The 23,801-nt window shown below is 49.5% G+C and overlaps 1 protein-coding gene across 1 annotated transcript in view; it reads left to right on the top strand.

Annotated features, from left to right (window-relative positions):
• The window catches only part of CCDC33 (coiled-coil domain containing 33), a 134,372-nt gene that overhangs the window by 5,382 nt on the left and 105,189 nt on the right, over positions 1-23,801 (top strand). The window lies entirely within an intron of this gene.

The raw sequence follows: 23,801 nt of genomic DNA, 5'->3' as shown, positions 1-23,801 counted from the left end.
ACGGACGGGTTCCTTCCTATCTTTTCCTTGCGTAAGAGTGCATTTCCTTGTGTCATTGACTAATATTCCATAGTTTGTCTATCACTGAATAATACCAGTTTCTCTAGCCACTCTCCTACTAATGCACATCTTGGTTGCTTCCACTTGTGGGTGTGTCAGTTATCAAGGAAACCAGCCAAAAGCCTCACTGCCGTCCAATCAATTCCAAGTCACAGTGACCCCACAAGACAGGGTAGAACTGCCCCCCTGCGGGTTTCCGAGACGATAACTCTTTACAGGAGTAGAAAGCCAAGGCTTTCTCCCAATTATGAATACAGCCACTATAAACATTGGTCTTCAGGTTTTTGTATGGATATAAATCTTCCACTCATTTGGGTAAATTCTGAGAAGCACAATGGGTGGGTCGCATGAGAAGCCTGGGTGGGATGGGAAAGCAAGTGGTTAGTTTTATAAGAATTTTCCAGATGGTCTTTCAGAGTGGTCGGAGCATTTTTCTTTCCTGCCAGCGTGGAATGTGGGTTCCCGTTGCTCCATTCCTCTCCCTCGTTTGTTGTTGTCAATGTTTGTGAAACTCAGAATTGACTGGATGGTCTTTGTCTGGACTAGGTGGGTAGTGGGATCTCATCATGGTCTTGAGCCGCACTTCCCTAACGGCAGCCGATGGTGAGCATCTTTTCACATGCTTATTTCCCACCTGCATATCTCCCTTGGCTCATTGGATTTTTTTTCCAATTTAAAGAAAAAAGTTTTACTATGAATTAGGGAAAGGTTTACAGAGCAGATCATGGTAGAGTGGTCCATTCAACAATTCATACATTTCGATCCAACTCATTCACTTCCGTCCCATTCCACATATTATCACTTACCCTACTTCCTCCCTGTAGTTCCTGCTTTCTAGTCTCCTTTCCAAACGCCCTCTGAACTTTCTCTTTGAGTAAGTGCACCCTTTTGAACTTAAAGGGTGGATTTTTTCTCACGAGGAGGAGCATCCACTTCCACTCATACAGAGATCACAGTTTGGGAGCCCCGCCGGCCACGCCCTGACCCAGTCAGCCTGGTTTGTCTTGTGATTTTTAGTTCGCTTTCATGTTACTCCCCACTGCTTCTCATCTGCAGTATCCAGGGACCATCTAGTTCTTCCGGTCTCGGCATTGTGGGGACTGATGTTTGGTGGTCCACCAGTCTATTGGATTAATTATTTCCAAGTGTCTTTCTGCGTTCATCACGCTTCGTTCATCACCACTAGACAAGGAGAGACCGCTAGTTGTCCCTAAGAGGCTGGTTACAAGCTTTTAAATCCTGGTAGCTACTCACCAAAGTAGGATGTCATGGTAGGCTGGGTTGACTAGAGAAACAAATCCAGAGACACTCATCTATGTGTAAGAAAAAGCTTTATTTCAAAGAATAATTGTACATTAAGAAAAGTCCCATCCCAGTCCAGATCAAGTCTGTAAGTCTCATATTAGCCCTTAAGTCTGATGCTAGTCCATTGATCCCTCTTCAGAAACACGCAGCATGTGCAACAATGCAAACTGCAGCAAGATCACAGGCCAATGGAGCAAAGTCTTGCGGATCCAGTGGTGGTGGAAGCCTCTCCAGGGCTCTCTCAGGTCTCAGTGTGGCTCCACGTGGCTCGTCACCCGAAAGATGAAAGCAAAGAGAGAGTGTGTGTGTGTGGCCAGCAACCAGGGAGAAAGAGGAAGAGACTGGCCTAGCAGACCCATTGATCTCTGTTGCCCGCCAATCAACTGTGACCTGATTGACAGGCTAAACCCCGCCCACATGTTCCTATTGGAGCCATGCTGGCACACAAAAACCTAACTATGGCAGATGTACCTCGTTGTCTTTGTGAATTTTGTTATGCCAACCCACCTGCGTGTCCCCCAAGACCATGGTCTTGCTCTCCCAGGCCCAGCAACTTGTCTTCTCAAGGTGATTGGTCATGTGTACGAAGTTTTCATAACATGCAACGGGACGCTGCATTCATGGACATATTTGCAGCAAAACTAAATAGACATATACAATGCCTTCTGGCAAGTCCGTCTTCCTTCATTGTAGGGAGCTGCGTGTCTCCCCACCCTGGATTTTAGCCATGAATTTACTCTCGCCATACAAACTGCCCAGAGATTTTTCTGCCCTTTGTTCCTTTCCCGCCAGAGGGTGGCTGCCCTGACCCTTGCTAGGATTGGTGATCTTTCACTAGCAGCTGCTATGATTGGTCAATACATGACTGATGGCATCTCCCCCCAGGCTCACCAGGAATGCTTCATTAGCATACTTACCTGTTTGAACAGTTGCCCGCCATTTCTTCCTTATTTGGAGATGCACGACTATTGGCTACCTCAGCTGTATCTTATTTACATGTGACGTTATGGTGCCCGCCCTTCGCTGGCTATTTAAACCTCTGCTCTCAGCTCAATAAACAAGGCTTGATCAGATTCCTGTCTTGCCTCCATTTCTCGCTCCCTTGCCCATCTTCATTCCCAGTCTCTCTTTCAGGTGTCCACATTCTTGATGTCCCGCAGGACGGGACACTTCATGAGTGTATTCCCACTTTCCCTGGCCCACCTATGAGCCTTTGTATCTATCCAAGCCCCTACTCATAGACTCCCACTGTTGCAGAACCCTGTATCTCACGGGGTCTTAAACCGAGTAGTCTAGAGGAACAAAAGGGGCGATACTCAGACATGTCAAAGGAGGAGCTTTATATCAAGACGGTGTCCCAGCTCAGTCTAACTCAAGTCCATGGGTCTGATGCTAGCCAGACTTACATAGCAGCAGGTCGATGATGCAGAAAGGAAAAGCAGGAGGCAGGAGATCACAGGCTGGTGGGCACAGAGCTTAGTGGGTCCAAAATTAGTCGGAACATGGGTACGGCTCCCTGATTAGCAGCCCCCCAGGGGCTCCTCCGTTGGAGGCAGACACAGTTTCAGCACAGAGGTCGGGCAAGGAACAAAAGGGAGGAGACGTTCCGAGTGTCTCTCTTATTAGAAGGCCACGCTTAATGTCCTCCAGGTTCAGCATGTCACAATGTGTTTGATTCTTTTTCTTTTTGAATTTTGCAAACTAATGACTCCTTCATTTTATTTTATTTTTTAATCATTTTATTAGGGGCCCATACAATTCTTTTTACAATCCGTACATACATCATTTGTGTCCAGCACATTCATAGGTTGCCCTCATCATTCTCAAAACACTCACTCTCCACCTGAGCCCCTGGCATCAGCTCCTCATTTTCTCCTCCCTCCCCGCTCCCCCCTCCCCTGTGTTTGATTCTTTAATATTGCATAGCACCCCATTGTGTGTAGGAACTAAAGTTTATTTCTCGATTCTTCCACTGATGGGCATTGAGGTTGCTTCCATCTTTTCGCTGTTGTAAAAAGGACTGCAATGAACTTGGGTGTATCTCTAGCTATTTTTGTCATAGTTTTAATTTTTCCAGGACACATATACCCAGGAGAGGAATGGCTGGCTCATACAGTATTTCTGTTTTCCCTTTTATTTTTTCCCAAAGGGGCACAATACCAAGGTCACCACGGTGGCACTGTCCTCCAGTCCCACAGCCGTGAATCAGGCTTCCAATCTCGCCACGCCCTTGTCAACATTTGTTACTTTGTGTGTGTGTGCGGTTTGCTTTTCTCACTTTGCTGATAATGCTGGGGTATGTTGGTATCTCACTGCAGTTTTGATTCTCATCCGGCCAATGATTGTAAACATTCTTTCAGATGTTTGTTGGCTTCCTGAAAGTCATCTTTAGTGACGTGTCTGTTCGTGTCTTCTGTTCATTTTTAAGTTGAATTATCTTTTGTTTTTTGGTTGAAGTTTTCTATAAAGTTGTAGCCGTTAACCCCTTGTCCGGTATACCATTGGCAAAAATATTTTCCCAGTGTGGGTTCTTTTTTGGCCAAATTTTTTGGTACTCGTGCCTAATTTTTAGGTCGCTTGTCTCCTGCTATGTGTGTATTTTTTATTTGTTATGTTTGATAGTATTATTGCATGTACTAGGGACTCTATGTGTGTGCCTGTTTTCTCATTGGTAACTTTTATATTTCTAGATGTTACATGTAGGACTTAGCTCCATCTTGACTTCATTTTTGCATATTGTGTGAGACGTGGGGCCTGTTTCATTCTTGTGCAAATGGATATTCCTGTTTTGCCAGCACCGTTTGTTAAAGAGACTAACTCTTCTTCATTTAATGTGTTTCTTCCCTTTGCCAAAGATCCAGTCCCTGTAGGTGAATGGGTCTGTGTCTGGGTTCTCAACTGGTCCATTGTTTTATGTACTTGTTGTTGCATTACAAGACTGTTTGGGGGTGGTAGGTTTTGAAGGCAGAAAGTAAAAGACCTCCTACTTTTTGTGCTTTGGGAGTGCTTTGCTAATCTGGGGTCTCTTTCCTTTACATATAAAGTTGGTGATTAGTTTTTCCATGTCTTTAAGTCATGATGCTGGAAGCTGGAGCGGAATTGCATTGTATCTATAAATTGCTTTGGGTTTTATTGACATTTTCATTTTGTGAAGTCTTTCTATCCATGAACACGATCTAGTCTTCCATTTGTGTAGGTCTCTCTTTTTTTATTTTGGTGGTAGTAATAGTAGCAGCAGCAGCAACAGTGTTTAAAACTTTTCTTTGTGGATTTTATTAATCATTTCAAAGAACCAACATCCTGTGTTGTTCATTTGCTCTATTGCTTTTTCCTGCTATCATTTTTAAATGTTCTTTTCTTCTGGTAGCGGTAGGCTTATTTGACTGCTCTGTTTCTTGTTGTTGAAGATGCTGAATAAAGGTGTTGGCTTTGGTTCTTTCTTCTTCTTTTGATGCATAGTATATTTATTGCTATAAATTGTCTTCTGAGCACTGCTTCTGCGGGGCCCCAAAGGTTTCGGCACATTGTGCTTTCATTCTTACCTGATTCAAGGAATTTTTCAATTTCCTCTATTACCTGGCAGGAGCTCTGGTGGTGTGGTGGACCGTGTGTTGTACTGCTAACTGCAAGGTCCGTGCCTCAAATCCACTCGCTGCTCCTTGGAAGAAAGATAAGGTTTGTGACTCCCATGAAGAGTTACAGCTTTGAAAATTCACAAAGGAAGTTTTACTCTGTGCAGTCACGTTGCTCTGAGTCGGAACTGACTCGATGGAATCAACTTGATGTACTGAATTTGGGTTTGGGTTTGCTATTACTCGGTAGTGTTTAAGCAGGATGTTATTCAATTTCTATGTATTTGATTTTTTTTCCCCTCATGATCTTACTACTATTGATTTTTGATTTTGTAGCATTGTAATTTGAGAAGATGTTTTGCAATATTTTGAAGTTTATTGAGACTTTATTTGTGGCCTAACACATGGTCTATCCTGGAGAATGTTCCATGTGCATCATGGGGGAGAGGGGGTTGTATTGTGTTGTTTTGTGTGGAGTGCTCTGTATAGGATACAATACCCCCAAAAAAGCCTAATTATTTTTTCAAAGCTTTGTATTTAGTTTAGTTTTGTTTTTAACAAAACCTTATCACCTTCAAAGTACGCTCTATTACACAACACATTTGTCAAATCTGTGATTTCCACTCTTGAAAACATTTTTCAAACCTATCTGGATGGCTGACAGCACCTCCCCCTTCTTTTTCTTCACCTCTTCTAAATCATCAAGTTACTGTCCTTTCATGTCCCTCTGCACTTGTGGAAACAAAAAGAAGTCACACAGAGCAAGATCAGGTGAGTGGGGCAAGAGAGGCATGCTGGTTTTTGCCCCAAACTGATGCATTGAGATGGCTGCATTGTCTTGGTGGCAAAACCAGTCCAACTTGATTGCCTCTCCACTTGAACCTGCTTTAACTACCCTGTTTCCCCAAAAATAAAACAGTGTCATATTAATATTTGTTCCCAAAGATGCGCTAGGTCTTATTTTCAGGGGGATGTCTTATTTTTCCATGAAGAAGCATACGGTACACATTTATTGTCGAACAACAAAAAAGGAAATGTATTACCTGTATACTGTATGGTAGTAGTTGTCATCACAAACCAGCATAACCAGACAAACTGTGAATCCTACAGTATCAAGAACTTTTTGTTCCTCCCGCCCTGCACGACTCACTGTCTAATTGTGAGTCAGCCAGACTCCGTCAGGGCAGAGCGAGCAGCAGGCGGCAGCTTGTCCGTCGGCACTTGCTCTCTGATTAAAAGAGACCTTGCACTTTCTGTCTGCTCTGGCTGCACTGTGGCCAACAGTGAGCTGCGCAGTGGCGCCTGCCACTCTGGTCCAGAGTCCAGAGTTACAGTAGCTTTGGGGGCCTTATTATCAGGGAGGCCTTATTTCCGGGAGGTCTTATTTTCAGGGGATGCCTTATATTTCAGCGCAAGGCAGAACTGTAAGTAGATCTTATTTTCGGGGGATGTCTTACTTTCGGGGAAACACAGTACACGATTCTCCTTCCGTACAATGTATTGGTCTTCATTACCAACTGATATCTCTGGATGCACATTTCCCAGTCTTGTAGGTCTCTAGTCTTGTAGATAGTTCTCTATCTGGGCTGATTTCTGTATGGTGTTATCATGAACATAAGCGCAAGTTGTCTAGTGATGTTGGTTTTCTATTCAAAGAAATTCCTTTAATATTTCTTGTAAGGTTCGTTCCATTTTTGTAAGTTTCTTTATGTTGATCTGGAAATGTACCAATGCCAATGTACCAATGTAGTATTTAAGGGACAGTTTTGCTAGATATATGGTTCTTGGTTGGTGATTGTTTTTTCCTCCATTTTTGTACATATGTCATCCCATTGCCTTCTTGCCTGCACGGTTTCTGCTGAGAAATCAGAGCTTAGTCTTTTAGACTACTCTTTGTAGGTAACCCTTTTTTCCTAGCTGCCCTCTGAATTCTTTCCTTTCCTTTGGTTTTGGAAGTTTGACTATGACATATCTTGGTGATTTTCTTTGGGGGAATTTCCTGTTTGTGGTTCAGTTAGATCCTTGAACGCAGATCTCATCTTTCAAGGAATTTTCTTTCAACAACTCACCAACAATTTCCTCTTTGCTTTTTGTTGTTTCCTCCTGCTCTGAAATTCTGAAATTGATAGTTCACCATACAATGTTCTTCCACTATTTTTGTTTTTGTAAAAATTATTCTAGCAGATCAGTATTGAGAGATTTACCTTCAATTTTACTAATGTGGCCTTCCAATAATTCATTTCTGCTCCCGTGATCTTTCTATGCATTGTCTATTTCTGAAATCTTAGTACTAATCTTCTGGTTTATATTTACTGTTTTGTGTGCCTTATAAGTTTTCATTTATGTTGGTTTGTTCTTGCAGTGTTTTCTTGAATACATCAAGTTTTTCCTATTTTCCTTGATTTTGTCAGTAGTTTCATCAGTCTTTCTCTCAATTTGTTGGAAGTACCTACATACCATTCTTTTGAATCCTTTATCGGGAATTTACAAGACATTTTCTTCTGAGAAAAGTCTTCTGGCTCTATGTATTTAGTCATTTGTCTCGGCCCCTCTATCTTGTTTCTTTGTGTGGATTGGAACCATCTGTTATCTCAGAGATTTTATGGTGTTGTATTTGTATCTGGTTGATATTTTATGTTGGGGAGATCTTAGCCACTCATCACCTGTTCCCTGATGGGCTTAATAGAGGATGTGAGTGTGTTAACAGTTCTCTGTCATTTGGACAGCACAGTTAAGGTCAACTTTGGTGTTTTCCGGTATCTATCATTGATCTGGTGGTAGACCAGTGGGTAGTGGTTCTCTCCCAGTAGGTATACCTGAAATAGGTACATAGAAGGCTGGGCTTGATAAGGTACAGAGTTTCTGTCCCCCATTACATGTGCCAATGAAGAAAAAGAAGGTACATGACACAAAAAAAGTCAAAATATAGATAATTAAAAGTATTAAAACAAGCAGGGAAGCTAGAGTACACAACAGCAAGGAAAAAGAATTCAATAGCTAAAAAAGAAGAAAAGTAGAAACAAGGATAGAGATAGAGAAAAAGATAAGAGAACAAAGAAAGTAAAAAATACAATAAGCAATACAAAATAATAATAATTTATAAATTATCAAGGGTTCATGAGGGAGGGGGAGCAGGGAGGGAAGGGGAAAATGAGGAACTGATATCAAGAGCTCAGGTAGAAAGCAAATGTTTTGAGAATGATGATGGCAACAAATGTACAAATATGCTTGACTCAATGGATGGATGTATACATTGTGATAAGAGTTGTTACGACCCCCAATAAAATGATTTTTAAAATACAATAAGCAAAACTAGGAATATTGATTATGGAAGGGAAAGAAAAGAAAATAGTAAATGAAAATATAAGAGAAAAGAGAGAAAGAGACAAGAGAACGGGGAAAAAACGAAACATAAAAGGAAGCAAAGAAATAAAGGTAATAAAAAGCAAAGAATTGGAATAAAAAAGAAAAACAAAGGAGAAAAGTTGTGGGCAGAGCCTCAGCTATGGGCCAGCACCTGTGCCTGTTAGAGAGCTCAGAGAGTAGGGTCTGGAGGACGGTACACTGTTTCTAGATGGAGTTCTTGCTGGCTTCTGTGGTAGCAGGAGTCAGGGCACTTAACCCAGTCGTAATTCCAGCCAGCTCCGATGGTGACAGAGTTTAGGGTGTTTGCTCCCATAAGGAATTCTTTCAGCCTCAGGGAGCACCTGGAGCCTGGTGGGGGTGGGGGTGGCATTGATTATGGAAGGTTAGTTACTTCCTGTCATGGAGGGCCAGGGACTCAGCACTGTCGATGTATGCCGCTGGTCTGATGAGGGGGAATCCGTGCACCTCCAGACACAGCTGGTGCACCCAGCACCTGATCCAAGAGTGCAGGCTCCAGTCTCGGGCAGAGCAGGGACTAGGGGTATCTGTGCTCTGGATGAGCAAGTGTGAGGGGGTGGGAACAAGGGAGAATGCTTTTTTGTTGCTAGCCACCCGTGTTCCAGGTCGCTGTCTGGATGGAATGCTACGTACAAAATTCCAGATGTCCGTGCCTCATCAAGCTAGCCTCCAATCCACTGAACAGTAAGTTCCCCATCTTTCTCCTCTCTCACCTTTTCTTGTCAGTTTCTCCTAATAGGTAGTCAATCCACGTTTCTAACCTTTCCTCCCCAACTCAGAATTATCATCTGTGTCTATTTTGGTTGGTCTTTATTGTGTCTTTTTTGTAGAGAGCGTGCGTGGCATCTGTCTAGTTCTCCACCGTGTCAAAAGTCCACTACTTGACCATTTTTATATTGGATTGTTTGCTTTCTTGTTATTGAGCTTTAAGAGTTTTTTGTCGCTCTTGGACATAACTCCTTTATCAGATATGTCTTATAAGTTCTCCAAGTTGCAAACGTTTTTACATATTATTTTCAAGAAATTCAAGTTACCATTTCTTTTATGGACTATGCCTTTCGTGTTGTATCTGAAAACTCATGACCAACCCCAACATCATCTAGGTTTCCCCCTATGATAGCTTCTAGAAGTTATACAGGCTTATGCTTTAACATTTAGGTCTGAATACATTTTGCGTTAGTTTGTGTGTGATCTAGCGTCTAGATTATTTTGAATGTCCACTTGTTCCAGTACTGCTTGTTGACGAGGCTCTTCTTTCTCCATTGAATTATTTTGTTCCTTCATCACACATCAGCTGGTCGCATTTGTGTGAATCTATTTCTGGGCTCTCTGTTCTGTTCCACTAACCTGTCTGTATGTGTATGGGCTTGGGTTCGGTTTGGTTCATGTTTGCGTGGTGGGTATGACTTGAGAAGGGTCAGTCCCTAACCTGAATCTCACATGTTCTTATAAGGTCCCACTGGAGACCCTGAGGACCCATGAGACGGAAGTCTCATCTATCTGTATGTCCACCTCAAAGCCCATCCAGCGCTTACTACGGCCCTGTGCCAGGGCCCTGGCAGCCTCTGGCCCAGGTGAGGGGGACTACTCTTTGCCCATGCTGTAGGAAAATTTCCCAAGATGACGAAGTTCAGCAACCAGGCAGTGTGTCTGCCAAGCCTCATAATCAGCCCAGGTGGAATCTAGTAGAGCAAGTAAATTTCATGTTTCTAGGACCTGGGTGCCAAGGGTGCTTATGCCATTTAATGCCAATATTTTCTGGCTGCCTTAGTGAAAATAGTGTTTGAAACCCACAGCAGGATCAGGTGTAATCTAGCATCAGACATGGCCCTGTAAGACAGGTGCTTGGAGGAGTGCACACACTGGGGTTCAGAGCCTAAGAAACCCTTTTCAAAGGAGATGACTTTTGACAGGAAACTTGGGAAACTTTTATCCATCCACCCATCTATGCACTCACCCACGCACGCACTCACTCATTTACTCAGCTGCCCACTCACTCCCTCATTAATTCATCCATCCAAACTCGGGAGAAGCAGTCCTTGCTTTCCAGGTCCCTGCCCTCCCTGGCTATCCCAGAGCAGGGGACCACGTGGGCAGGACTTTCCAGACTGCAGCGCTCAAGGAGTCGAGGGAGGGGGCTGCTGCAGGGAGAGGGGTTGGTGAGATGGCTGAGTCTGCCGCAGCTCTAATTTCTGTCAGTTAAAGCCATCATCTCCCTGCCATGCTCCCTCTTAAAGTGTCAGATGTCTGCTTCCACCCAGACAAGAAAATGGCTTTCAAGGGAGCGGAAAATCACTTCCCTCCTGGGGGGCCAGCAATCACAACCCTGACAATGGGGCCAGGAAGCCCCAGGGAACAGACAATGGAGGGGTCCTTTAGAGAATAAAGGGGCTGTGTCTTCAGCTCAAGCAATCACTCAGTGGTTTAGCTTGGAGAACTTAGAGGGTGTCTTTCCAGGGCTGCAATTTGGAGGCTCAGAGACACAGCAGGAGGAGCTACTGCAAGACCAGATTCTCAGTGAGGGGTGGGGCCTGTTGGCTGTCCTTTGGGCCTGGGGACTAGCTCCTTGGGAAGTGCCACAGGGACCCTCAAAGCCACCCTCCCCCACCTGTCTTTGTTTGTGGATAGAGAGCATAAAGCACTTGGAGGGAAGGGCTGAACACCAACTCTCTTTGGTTCTCAACTAAAGGAGAGGAGAACAGAGCTGAAAGGGCAGGGATGGGGCGGTTTGTTAGCAGAGACAGCCAGCAGAAAGCAAGCATGGGGAGAGATGTGCATTCTTTAAAAATAAAACTGTTTTAGCGGGACATAATTTACATATCATACAACAACTCAACAGTTCAATCCTATCAAGAAGAGGTGTACAATCATTACCACCATCAATTTTTACATCATTTACTTCTTTCTTTTTTTTTAGCCAATGGGCAAAAAATTTTATTCAGAATAAGGATGTTACTATGATTTCAAAGTATTTATTCACAAAGTATTTATTCAAAGGATGTTATATGATTTCAAAGTATTTCTTATTAGCTACAAAGTTGTGAAGGAAACTTCCACAATAGAGAAATCTGAAAGCACCTTATCAGTGACCAAAGTCAACATTAAAAACAATGGAAGAAAGGGACATCGTTTGGCACCTGAGGTGAGGCCCCCAGAAAACATCACTTGTTTCGTATTCTTGCCAAAATGATGAGGTAACAACCGAACCACAAAATCAAAGAATTTCTACAACATATTGAAGGATTGTACAAAACAATATTACATTTTCTTCTTTCTTGCACTCCCTGTGATTAGCTCCCCATGTCCCCTCCAAGCTCCCCCAAGAAGCCATCCATCCGTGACTGTCTCCCAAGAGAAGTCCCTTCTAGAGGAACAGGCCAGCTTCAGCCACATCAATCCCAGGCCAAGAATGGATGCTTTCCGGACTCGTGGTGTCAATGTTGAAGGCTGCCTCCTCCAGGAAGCCTCCCTCGGAGTGCATCCCCAGCCTTCTGCACTCTTTCCACAATCATATTCCACTGAGAGCTTCCAACTTAGGCAACGTGTTTCACTTCTTCTGCCAGGGCCGATGCTGGTCCAGGGCATGTGGCAGAGAGGGAGGAGGAAGAGGAGGATTAGGAAAGTGATGATCAAGAGTGACTATGGAGCCTGAGGCAAAGCTCAGTCTGGGCCCGCCGGGCGTCTGGGTTTAATCTGTGACCAAGGTCAGGACTTAGTCTGCAGCCAGAGTTGGGTCTTGTCCCAGAGGAGGATCATCGCCACGATATCGCATTTTATCCATGTATGCAGCACATAGAAAAGGGAAAAGCAGACACGCCACTGCGAGGTCAGCAGTTGGAAACCACCAGCCGTGCTGCAGGAGGAAGATGAGGCTTTCTACTCCAGTGAAGAGTTAGAGCTTTGAAACGCTCAGAGGTCATTCTACCCTCTCCTTTGGGGTCACTCGGCGTCAGAATCAATTCCATGGCCGTGGCTTGTGTTTGATTTTTGAGCCCAGGATCTCAGAAGAACAGCAGATATTCGACTCGGCAGCAGGTGCATTCCTTCCACAGCCACAACAGTCAGGAGGGGTTTTGTTAATCCAATAGGTAAGAATGGGAAAGGATGACTCCTCCTTTGAGTTCTGAAGAGGGCACCCCTGGGCTAAGGTGTCCTTCACATGTCCTCTAACGGACCTATCCACCCTTCTCTTAGACAAACTGCCTCTTTCTCCCTGACCTTCCCAAATGTATCAGGGAAGTTGACCATGGCTACTACTTCTCTTTGTTTCCCCAGAATTCGTCCTGGTCACCTTGGCAGCTCCGTGGTCAGAAGTGTGTATGTAAAGTACTCAAGATGGCCTTTGGACTGCTTCACAGGAAGGGTGGACTGAGGGCTTGGACAGCAGGCTGCAGCCTTTCAAAGACATCTCCAGGCACTCACTCACACACTCAGTCTGGGACCACGGTCAGGGCTCAGTGCATGACCAGGGCTCAGGGCTCAGGGCTCAATGCAAACTCTAGTAGCAGACATTGCTTCCCACTCATAGCCCAAAGATGACATAGCTCTCAATGGCCAGGCCACTGCTGGTCACATCACCCCCCGAATCCTGGAGATTCAGATGCCAATGCCTGATGCATTGCATTGGGTAAATCCGCTGCACAAGATCTCTTCACGTGTTGAAAAACATGGGTGTTAGGTACCCTGAGGACTAGTGTGCTTGACCCAGGCCAAGGAGTTTGCCATTGCCTCCTACTGGGGTGAAAGTTGGACACTGAAAATAAATAAATAAATAAGTTTTTAAAAAAGAAAGTTGGACACTGAATAAGGACACTGGATTCTGGTGTCGGTGAAGAGTACAGAAAGTGGCAAGGGCTGTCACAAAGAACAAATCAGTCCGCCTTGGACGAAGTACAGCCAGAACGCTCCTTAGAAACAAGGACAGGGAGACTTCAGCTTTGGACATGTTACCAGCAACGGCCAGTCCCTCGAGAAGGCCATGATGCTTGGTGGAGGGGCACACAAAAAAGAGGAAGACCCTGGACAAGATGGAGCCCCACATGGTGGCAACAGTGGGCCGTGCCATAAGAATTGTGGGGACCACAGAGGAGCAGGCAGTGTTTTGTTCTGTTCTACAAGGGGCTTGCTCTGAACCAGAAACGACTAGATGGCATTAAGCAGCAGCAGCAGCAGCATGACTCAGGTGTGCTCATGGGGCCTGCCCTTCTCCGTGTGTGTGTGTGTGTGTGTGTGTGTGTGTGTGTGTGTGAAGTATAAGTAGGCCAGGGGTGGGGAGAGACCACCCCCCACAATAATTCCAGCATGTACAGTCACAACAGACACTTCCTGAGCCCCAAGGGACTCAGCCTCAAGTGGGCAAGGGCTACAAGGGAGATTTCCCCTAGCTGGGAAGTTCACCACATAGTGGCCCCCCCCCACACCCAGACCCAGCAACAGGGCGGCTCTGGGCAGCTTCCTTTCTGGGCAGAAGACCACCAGACTTATTTATAGCTCTGCCACTGCCTCCTGTGGCCTCCTGACCCCTTGAGACCATATGGCTTACAGCCAGCCCTTGCAGGCCCACAGCCCCTCCTTCCCCGAGGTGACCGGCAGGGCAGTGAGCAGACAGGGTTGTGGGGTTCCTGTCCTAGCTGAGTACAGTGGTTTCCTCCGGCTGAGGGTCACTCCCACAGACTCGGAAAAGCAGCAGCAAGGTCTTCAGGAGGGGCAGGCTGGAGTGTGTGTGTGTGGGGGGGGGAGGCCCCCAGGGGTCTTTCCTCTTCCTATTGTCTCAGGACAATGTCTCTGTTTAAAGGAGGGAAACTTTGGGCTGGAAATTCCCAGTGAAGAAATGTCTGGAAAGATGACTGTACGGATTCCTGCCCCCAAACTCTGGGAGCCATCCTGGGGCTCTTCTCCTGAGGCCCCAGCATACTCCCACGCAGCTCGGAGCTGCAAGAGTCTGGAGGGAGAGGGTGGGGGGAGGGATGCGGCCCCGCCCCCACCCCTCTCCGCCCTCCCCTCCTCTCCCCTCCCGCAGCGTTTACCTTTCCCAAAACAATCGCTGTTTTGTTTCACGGAAATGCTTCTGTTCCCCAAGAGCCTTTTAAACGACTCTTTCAAGGGTTCCCCCCCTTTCTTTCTTCCATTTAAAACACTTTAAAAAAAATTTTGCCCTGGAGGCGGGGAAAAAAGGAAAAGAAAAAGCGAATATAGCAATCACCGAATGTCAAGCACCTGGCTCGCACTCAGCCTGTGGCTTCTGATTGTGGCTTTGGCACCGATCGGCCGGGGGCGGGGGACTTTTATGATGGAGAAGCCGGGACTCGGAGGCAAAGGCTCGCCTCCAGCCCCCTAGCTGCCCCCAGTGCCAAGCCGGTCTCTCTCCCTCCCTTTGTCCTCCGCGCCCTCTCCCCCACGCCCCCCGTTCCTAGTCCGGGTGCCGGCCGGAGCCCCCAGCGCGCTGGGTCCTCGCCATCCTCTGGGCGCTGCTTGTAAATAAATGTATTCTGCCTTTTATTGCTCGCTCACTCGCTCGCGCACGCGGTTTCCGTGGCCCGAGAGAGTCCAACGCTTCCAGCCGGGGGTGGCAAGCATGCGGATCTCATTAACTTTACTGCCCGTTTAATTTCCGGGGGGCGCTCGGACCCCTTTGCTCCTGGCCTTCCACACCCGGTGCCTTCCCGCGGGGTGAGACACCCCACCCCAGCTACACCTCCCCCGCTGCCCTGCAGGAGGGGGTGCCACTGGTCCCATTTCACAGGTGTGGAGACCGGGGAGGTGATCAGGTAAAACCAGAGGGGCCAGCGCCCCTCCGGGGCTGCACATTCAGTTTCTGGGCACCTGGACCCCAAGTAGCGCCCCTCCCCCCGCCGTCCCCCACCTCCCCACCCCGGCAGAAGTGGGCGGCTGCTCGGTCCACTGCGGAGCGTCGGGAGACTGGGGAGCAGGTTAGCTCCGCCTTGCAAATGAGGCCGTTTTATGGGCTTTAGAAAAACACTCCAATTGTTCCCTCAATTACCCGGAGCGGATTGAATATATTAATCTCTCTCTTAACTTGAGTTAGAGACTCAGCTGCCGCCCCTCCCCCAGCCACTAGCGACTCTGCACCGGCACGTGCCTGGGATCTACCCCCAGCCCCCTCAAAGGTCAGTCTGGGCGCAACAGCATGCATTTGCTACTGTGATGTCCCTGGGCAGCGCACTCACACACACACACACACACTCACACACACACACATCACACACACACACACATCACACATCACACAGGCACACACACCACCCACACCACCCTAGACAGCCGCTTTACATTTCTCTGTCGATTCTCATTGCTTTTCCCCAGTGGCTGCGATTTGGAGGAGCCTGTTACACCTTGAGTCAATGGATGGCGAGTGGGGAGGGGTGTTGGGGGGACTGAGAGCGTGGAGAGGGAGGGGGCTGCAGCAGCTCCCCTTTCCACTCCGTGACAACTGCCTCCAGCTTAAACACACTCTGCCCCAGGCGGCTGAGCCCCTTAAAAGCTACCTGAGGTCTCTCTTTGTAGCTGGGTTTCTTTCATTTCAGGGAACAAAGGACTGCGGAGCCATTCCCAGAGAGCGCTGTCAAAGCGAAGGGAGGGCCCAGTCACTGCGGTGCAGGGCTGGTGGGAGCAAAGGCTGGCCAGGGGAGGGGCACTTTCAGCACCCCCTCCCCCAGACAGCTAGAGGCCACCAGCTAAGTGCACCACAATCCCCTGCAGGCTACTATCCAGCGGCACCTCTTCTGCCTCAGCTGCACAGATTTGGGGGCTGAGGGCAGGGCTCTGGGGAGACCTGAGGTCCCTCGGAACCATGAATGATGCCTAAATTGCGAGGCCCATATTCATGTCCTGCCCCAAACCTGCCGCTCCACTCCAACACTACCTGATTTCCAAGGTGGCTGTGTTATATGCACCCTTGGCGGCCAATCCGGGCCCATCCAGCAGGATGAGCCTTAGAAACGGGCACGGGAGAGGGTCCCAGGTCATCAGGTCAGCGTGGAAGGCCAGCAGCCTGGGTGACCAGCAGCCTGGGTCAGCCTGGGACTTGAGTCCAAGGCAAAGGGAAGAAGTGATGTTTCTGCCACACACACCCCCCCACACACACACACACCATTGCCTGGGAGGAAATAGTTGCCCCTGCACTTGCTCAGAGGAGGTGCTTCATGCATACTTGCTGGTTTCGGGTTCTGGGAGGGTGGGCATGTCCGAGTCTGGTTATGAGCCTGGAACAAACAAGGGTGCTCCTTGCTGCCTAGCTAGCCCTCCAGGGGAGGGGAGTCGAGCACTCGCCGGCCTCACTGTCCCTGGGGCCCTGGGGTCCCACGTTGCTGGGTGCCTAGGGCCAACCAAGCTTGGGTGCTAGTCTGGGAAGAGGCTCTCTTCACAGATTGCAGTATGTGAACACACCAGATGGCCCTGTTGCCCCTCCCCTGCCTGTCTGCCCCACCACTACCACCCCCACCCCCATTCCTGGAGCTAGCATGGAATCACACCTCCTGAAGGGAGGGGTGGGGGTGGGGTGGGGTGGGGGTGTGTGTGTGTGTGTGTGTGTGTGAAGGCAATGGGGGCTGGAAGGAAAGGGCATTTTTGTCCAGAGAGGGTATCCTTATTTGTCCCAGCCCCAGGGGGCTGTGGAGGAGGGAGGTGTGGTGGCCTTACCCCCAGAAATGACCATTCCCAAGAAAGAAGCAAGGAGAAGGGAGTGGGGAGGGGACCCAGTTATGGCGCGCCGCCCAGGAAAGGCAGATGCATCCCGACAGATGCTCCCTCTCCCAGGCAAGGACGCCCATGTGTGCGCACACATATGGGGGTACACACAGACCCATCATAGCTTCAGCATGTCATGTGGAGTCGCTGACTCACCAAAGTAAGAGTCACACAGACACACAAGTGAACACATGGGACACACACACTCATCCCAGTCCTAGCGCTGTAAAAGTCTCCCACCCCACCCCCATAAGCACAGGCCCTTTTAGAAGATGAGAATGAGGCTTTGGAGATGTGGCATGTGTGATGTATGAGGTGAAATTAAAGCCCTAGTCGAAGCAGATCTTTAATCAAACTCAAATAGAAGAGGCGGAGGACAGCAGGTACGGCAGGCTAACAGTGCCCAGTCAGCCCACCCTGGCCCTGGTGAGGCGGGGGTGGGGGGTGTGTGGGGTTTGACCTGTCAGCGGTCAGCCAGCTACCTCCATCCTGGATCCTGGGCTAGTGATGGAAAGTCCCAGAGGTCACGAGCAATAGAGAACAGCTCCCTTCTGGGAGATTGACAAAGGGGTCTCCTTCTGCCATCGGAACCTGACATACTGCCCTGAAGTCCAGGGGCCAACCTCTGCTTAGGAAGGCCATCCACCCACGCATCCATCCACCCACTTAGCAGTTCATGCATTCACCCGCCTCCCCACCCATGAGTCCATCCATCCATGCATTCCCCAAACTGGGAGGAAACTGGACCCACCTGGAGAAGAGTAAACACACATCCATCAGCTAAGAATGGGAGGAAATTGGTGGAAAGTTATGATTTAAATCCCTGCTTGCCACCTTCCAGCTATGGGACTTCGAATGGCATGTTCATTGCTAACCCCAAGGTCAGTGGTTCAGAACCAGCAGCAGCTCTGTGGGAGAAAGGTGAAAATTTCTGCTCCTATAAAGCTTTGCAGCCTTAGAACGTCACGGGGACATGGGTACTCTGTCCTACACAGTCACTGCGACATGGAATGGACTGGGTGGTGGTGAGTTTGACTTGGGCTTCTTTATAAGATAGGAATGTTGAGAACCGTCTGTTTATTCCGAAGACTGCTATCGCCCAAGACCAGGAAGTGGGTAGGTTAAAACGACCCAAGCGTACTCTCTCAGTCTGGTGGCCCAAAGTCTGAATTCAGGGTGTAAACAGGACCAAGCACTGTGCAGAGTCTTTAGTGGAGAATCTTCCCGTCTCTTCCAGCACCTGCTTCTTGCTGTCCCTAGGTGCCATCAATCAGTTCCGTGTTTGGGTCCCTCCATGCAGCCACTGGGTCGGCCCGTGGCTTAGGGCAGCGTCACTCCAACCTCTGCCTCTGTCACAGCATGGCCATCTTCCTGTGTTTGTGTCCCTTCTCCTCACCAGCTGGTCTCAGATTGGGCCCCAAACTGCTCAGCAAGTCCTCGTGTTCTACAATATCTGCACAGACCCCATTTCCCACAGTCACAGTTGCCAGCAGGTTAGCACCTCAATGTGTCTTTCTGGGGGGGAAACAGTTCAACTCCTACCCAGGCCCCATAGCACTGTGGAAGTGAGCGGACGGTCGATTTAAGGAATATGGTGGATGCTCACAAAAGGGTCAGCCCTGCTGGTTGTGCAGGGGGACCGGGAGCTTGCTAGCTAGACAAGAGTCGGAGAAGCGCCTCCCAGGCAGAGGAAACTGCTTACACGGAGTTCCAGAGGCTTGAGAGAAGGACCTCAGAGACTCCAGGGAGGTGCAGGTGAGGCCCAAGCCATCGGGGCACATGAGGAGAAGAAAGTTGTGCCTGCCCACCCATCCCCCCTCCCAGCAGGACCCCAGCCTGGCAGAGGCCTGCGGGTGGGCATGGGCTAGAGACGGGTAGACATTATTTGAATCTTCCTCTTAAAACATAATTGCTTTTTGACGGCGGGCGTTCCGGGAGGTGCCTCCCCACAAGATTGCTTTCCAGGCTTCTCTCCTGGCGGAGACAGGAGGGCAGGGCCAGCGCTGGGCTGCATTAATATGCTGCAAATGCGATTTCACGGCCCCAAATGAGATTAGGGCCAGAGCCTCTTGCTCCCTGGGGCAGGGGCGAGGGGCTGTCCCGCGTGGAGCAGCAGGGAATCTGAGAGGAGGGGAATGGAAGGATCTAAGGTGAACTTGAATTATGCAGTTTCCTGTCTCGGAACCCTTCCTGGTACGTCCTGGCTCATCCCGGCTGCAGAGCTCTGTGTGTGTGTGGTGGTGGGGGGGGTGTTGCTCAGGGCTGCCTCCCCCATGCCCAGACTCCCCCAAGTGCACGTCAAGGAGAAAGTCCTATAGAACACGACCTCTGTAGACAGCCGGCGTGGCTCTTCTACTCCTGGTTGTGAACCTGGGCAAGTTGTTACCCTTTATCTGCCTCGGTTTTCCCATCCGTAAAATGGGTACAACTATAGTACCAGCTTCCTATCTTTGTGGGAACCACACACCAGTGACTGGTAAGTGCTCATTAACTGCTCACCGTTATTTACAAGGTTCACACACACACCAATAATTTGTGTCCAAGCAGGAAGTGAGGGCCTTGGGATCTTGAACGCTACAGGGAAGGAGGGCTAGAGGGGAGCAGGCATTACCGTCCAGAGCCAAAGTTGGGGTGTATGAAGAACTGGTAGAGAAGGGGACCCAACTCTGCTGATATTCCTCTTATTCAACACGCAGTGCCCCAGCACCAGCTCAGGGCCCTGGGGACCTGGGGAGCACCAGTAATAGTCCCTGCTCTCAGGGGGCCCTGCCCTAAGAAAGTCAGTAGTGGGTCATGAGCCTGGGCATGCTGGGGGTGGGGGGGGCAGCCCTATGCCCCTGAACATCTCCGGACTTCCCCATCCCTGTGGAGCTTGTAGGAAAAGCTTGTTGGTGTTGTCCGTGTCTTGAGGATGCATCAGGAGTTATTCGGGATGGGGGAGGGAGAGGTAGGGGAGAGGGGCAGTCCAGGCAGCTGAAACAGCCCATGTGAGGGCCAGAGGCTGGAGGGACCATGGTCTGGTCCAAGGAGGACATGGTGTGCAATGTGGCTGGAGTGTGGGGTGTGAGGTAGGGATGGGGTGAGGTGAGGCTGGATAGAGTGGGGATGGTATCCCTGCCAGCTTCTTCTGAGAGAGCTAGATTCTCTGTTGAAAGCAGGGCCCCTGAGTATTCACTGCGGCAGGGCAGGGACATGCTTAGATCTGGGGGTGAGGGTGTGGGTACTGATTTGCTGGGAACTGGTTGAACACACCTCCCTGCCCTCTGAGTAGACCCCCTCTATCCTACCTTTTCAGAACCCCCTTATGCCAGACCTCCCCCAGACCACACCCCATGGGAGGCAAGAGTAGCCTTCATTTCTTACCCACCTCTTTCTTCAGCCCCTTGTTAACGAGTTATTGATTTTTCCAAAGGAAAATGCCCAAAAGCCACGTTGCATCTTTAGCAGAGTGATTCATGGCACGATAGGAAGACCTGCCCCAATCGAGAGCTCTGGTTCCCAAGTGCTGAGCCGGCCTCATCAATACAGGTCGATCAGCCAGTGGAAGCCATGCGAGCCAACACCACCACCACTGCACCCTCAGCCCCCATGTCCCCTGCGGTCACAGCTGGGCTCACAGGGGCCCTGAATTGGCACAACGTGGCACAAACACTCGGGAAAATCGACTTCATGTCAAGGATTCCCCGCTGCTTTGCCGATGACGGATGGAGGCTGGGAGAGGTAGGCGGCTTGTCCAAACGCTTGCTCCAAGCTTCCAGGCGTTCTTGTGCTGTCTTCTCTTCTCTTTCTTGGTGGTTCTCCGCCAGGCTGGTCCGCCCCAGGGACGAGAGCCCAGGAGAACAAAGTACAGGGACATCGAGTATCATATACAGAGCTGATAAAGGCCACCTCTGCCCAGGAAGGGGACAGGGATGGTCGGCATTGGAATCCCCACAGCCCACCCTGGTAGCAAGCCTGACAATGAGATTGGCTAGAAGCAGCAGCAGCCGACCCGGCACAGCCCAGGCCTGTGGCCACCGCCTTTCAGCCCCTCGGCCGCCCAACCACCCTGTTACTGTGTGTGCTGCATAGAAATGGTGTCCACCAGCCCCACCCCCTGCTTCTGCCCTCGATTCCAGGGCCCAGCCCAGCTGTGCTCAGTCCAGCCAGGCTCCAGGATGTACCCCCATGCCCCTGTGCATCCAGGGCTACGTGGCCTCAATGCAGAAGTGGACGGGCCCTCTGGCACGGCCGTGGTTTGGGGAGCAAAGGAAGCAGTGATTCAACTCCTTTCCCTGGGGGGAAAAGACAGGGCAGTGTGGCTCACTGGTCTAAGTGAGAGGCTTTCAGCCAGCTGCCCAGGAGTCAAATCCTAGCTCACTGCTTCCCAGCTGTGCAGCCTTGCAAGGGGTGGGGTGGGGGGACCTAGGTCACCTTTACAATGGGGAGGGGGAGGGCAACAGTAGCTCCTGGGGGGGCAGTGACCCTGGGGAACTAAAGGAAACCGAGACTGTGCAGGCTGTCTCCGGGCACAGCCGGCAGAGAGTGGGCACTCACTGCCTGCCAGCCAGGATGAAATTGCTGGTGGGAACGAGGATGGTGGTGACACTAGAGGACCCTGCTTTTCGGGCTCACCAGCAGCTGTTTCAGGCAGGACCCACAGGACCTGCAGGGACAAGAGCACTCAACCCAATGGTAGGAGAGGTGTGATAAGCAGGCAACTGGTCAAACTAGTTGTGGATGGAGCTTTAGGGAAACCAGAAGGTCCTGAGTAGAGGATTACAGCCAGCCCCAGAGAGCCAGCAGGGAGGGGGCTTCTAAGATCTCTGCCACCCCCAGCCCTGGAGGGAGTCCCTGTGGGTGAGCCTCCTGGGCACAGAGCAAGGTTGGGGGAAGCTCACCTGCTCACCCATTTGGGTTCCTCCCAGAGAAGCAGCCAGTAGCACCCACTTGGGGATACACTACTCTGTCTCAGTGGCAGATGTCAAAATAAAATCAAGGACAGGGCAGGGACTTGCCCCATCAGGTTGTCCCCAGCAGGATCCTATCTGTGACTCCCAGGACTGAGCTCACCGTGTGAGCGCTGCCACAAAGTAGCAAACTCAGGGACAAAGTTGAGCTCAGAGGATGGGGTGCAGAGAATCAGGGGAGGCTGGCCCCAGAGGTGAAAATGGATTTAGGTGGGAGGAGAGGGGGCATTCCTGGTGACAGACTGCAGCAGTGGGACTGGCCTATAGGACAAGAGGCTAAGGAGCTAGACATCTGGGGTGAGCCGTGAGGCAAGGGTTGAGGAGAGACAGCGACACGCTCTACCTCTCTGACCACCGTGTCTGCTCGTGAGAGCTTGCTAGTCTAAGGCTGGTGAGCAGGGGAAGGATCTCTTACTGAGGGCCAGATGCAGGGCTGAGCACACCCCCTGCATTTCTCATCCAGCCCCATTTCCCTCTCTGTACTAAGAAGGGAACAAGAGCTCAGAGAGGGTTAGTTTCTGATCCAAGGGCACACAGCTATGAGCTGCCATTGACTACGAAATCGCATCACTTAAGTTTCCCAAGCCCCACACTCTTCCCCCTCCCCACTTTTGATGCCTAAAAGAGATGCAGACAGAGAGAGAGAGAGAGAGAGAGAAAGCGATGCCAGGGGACCCCCGGGTGGGGGAGACACCAAGGCAGGAGGGAGATGAGAGGAAGGGAAGGTCAGGTTTGGGGGCACTTGGAGACATGCCGGCCTGAGGTATACTGCATGGGTTCCCAACACTGCTGTGAAGACAGCACTCACTCATCTCCCCACACACACACACACACACACACAAGGGTTTCCAAAGGCTGGTTTTTGTGGTCTTCGTCGTTTTTAAATTGGGTTATTCGCATAGACTTCACACATCATGCAATTCAATTGTTCGGTCATATTACGACGATTTGTCCAATCATTCCCACAATCAATTTCAAACCATCTTCTTCTCTTACTCGTTGTTATTAGCTCCCTCTTTCCCACCCCCTCCTCCTACCCTGCCGTGCCCCTGGGCAATTGTCAATCCGGTTACCGTCTCTATGGATCTATCTCTCCTGGATTTCATATACAGAAAATCATAAATAGGAAGCAAGTAAACAAAAAGCCAACAGCAATAGCAAAACACAGAGAAAATAAACCGTGATAAAAGAGAAAGCAGAAGATACTAGAACTCAACCCCCCTGGAGAAGGCTCCCAAGGGAGAGCCCCACATCCACTCCTGTGTCTCCGGTTCATCTGTGTGTCTGCTTCGCTTGCAGACATCCTTGTTCTTTTATGTCAGAGAACATTCTTAATGGCTTCAGGTAATTCTCCCCCGCCAACAGTTTTATTGTCATAGAATTCACATATCATACAGTTCAATCGTCACACCAAGGAGAGTTGTACAGTCATCGCCACAGTCAATTTTAGAACATTGTCTCCATTCCTGTCCTCTCATCATTGGCTCCCTATCTCCCCCCAACCTCCCTTGCCACATCCGCTGAGGAACCATCAATCCAGCTACCAGCTCTATAGATTCAGCGTTCCGGGATTTCATAAACAGGAAACCAGCTTAAAATCCCGCACAATAGCAAAGTAAAACACCTCAGTTGAGAAGAGAGCAGAAAGTGTTAGGAAGTAGAACACATGTCCAAGGAGCATGTGGTAGCAATGGAGAGCATGGTCGGGTGCTAAATGCTCACCTAACTGCATCGGCAACATCCACTCTCCCTTGCATTCCGCCTGACAGCGAGGCTGGCCGCATGCCTGCTCCATGGTCACAGGGGCTTCGCCAGAGGCTTAATC

This window comes from Tenrec ecaudatus, chromosome 17 (genome assembly GCF_050624435.1).
Source record: "Tenrec ecaudatus isolate mTenEca1 chromosome 17, mTenEca1.hap1, whole genome shotgun sequence".
Lineage (NCBI taxonomy): Eukaryota > Metazoa > Chordata > Mammalia > Afrosoricida > Tenrecidae > Tenrec > Tenrec ecaudatus.
The sequence above is the reverse complement of the archived record's forward strand: the minus strand, read 5'-3'. Positions and strand labels throughout refer to the sequence as shown.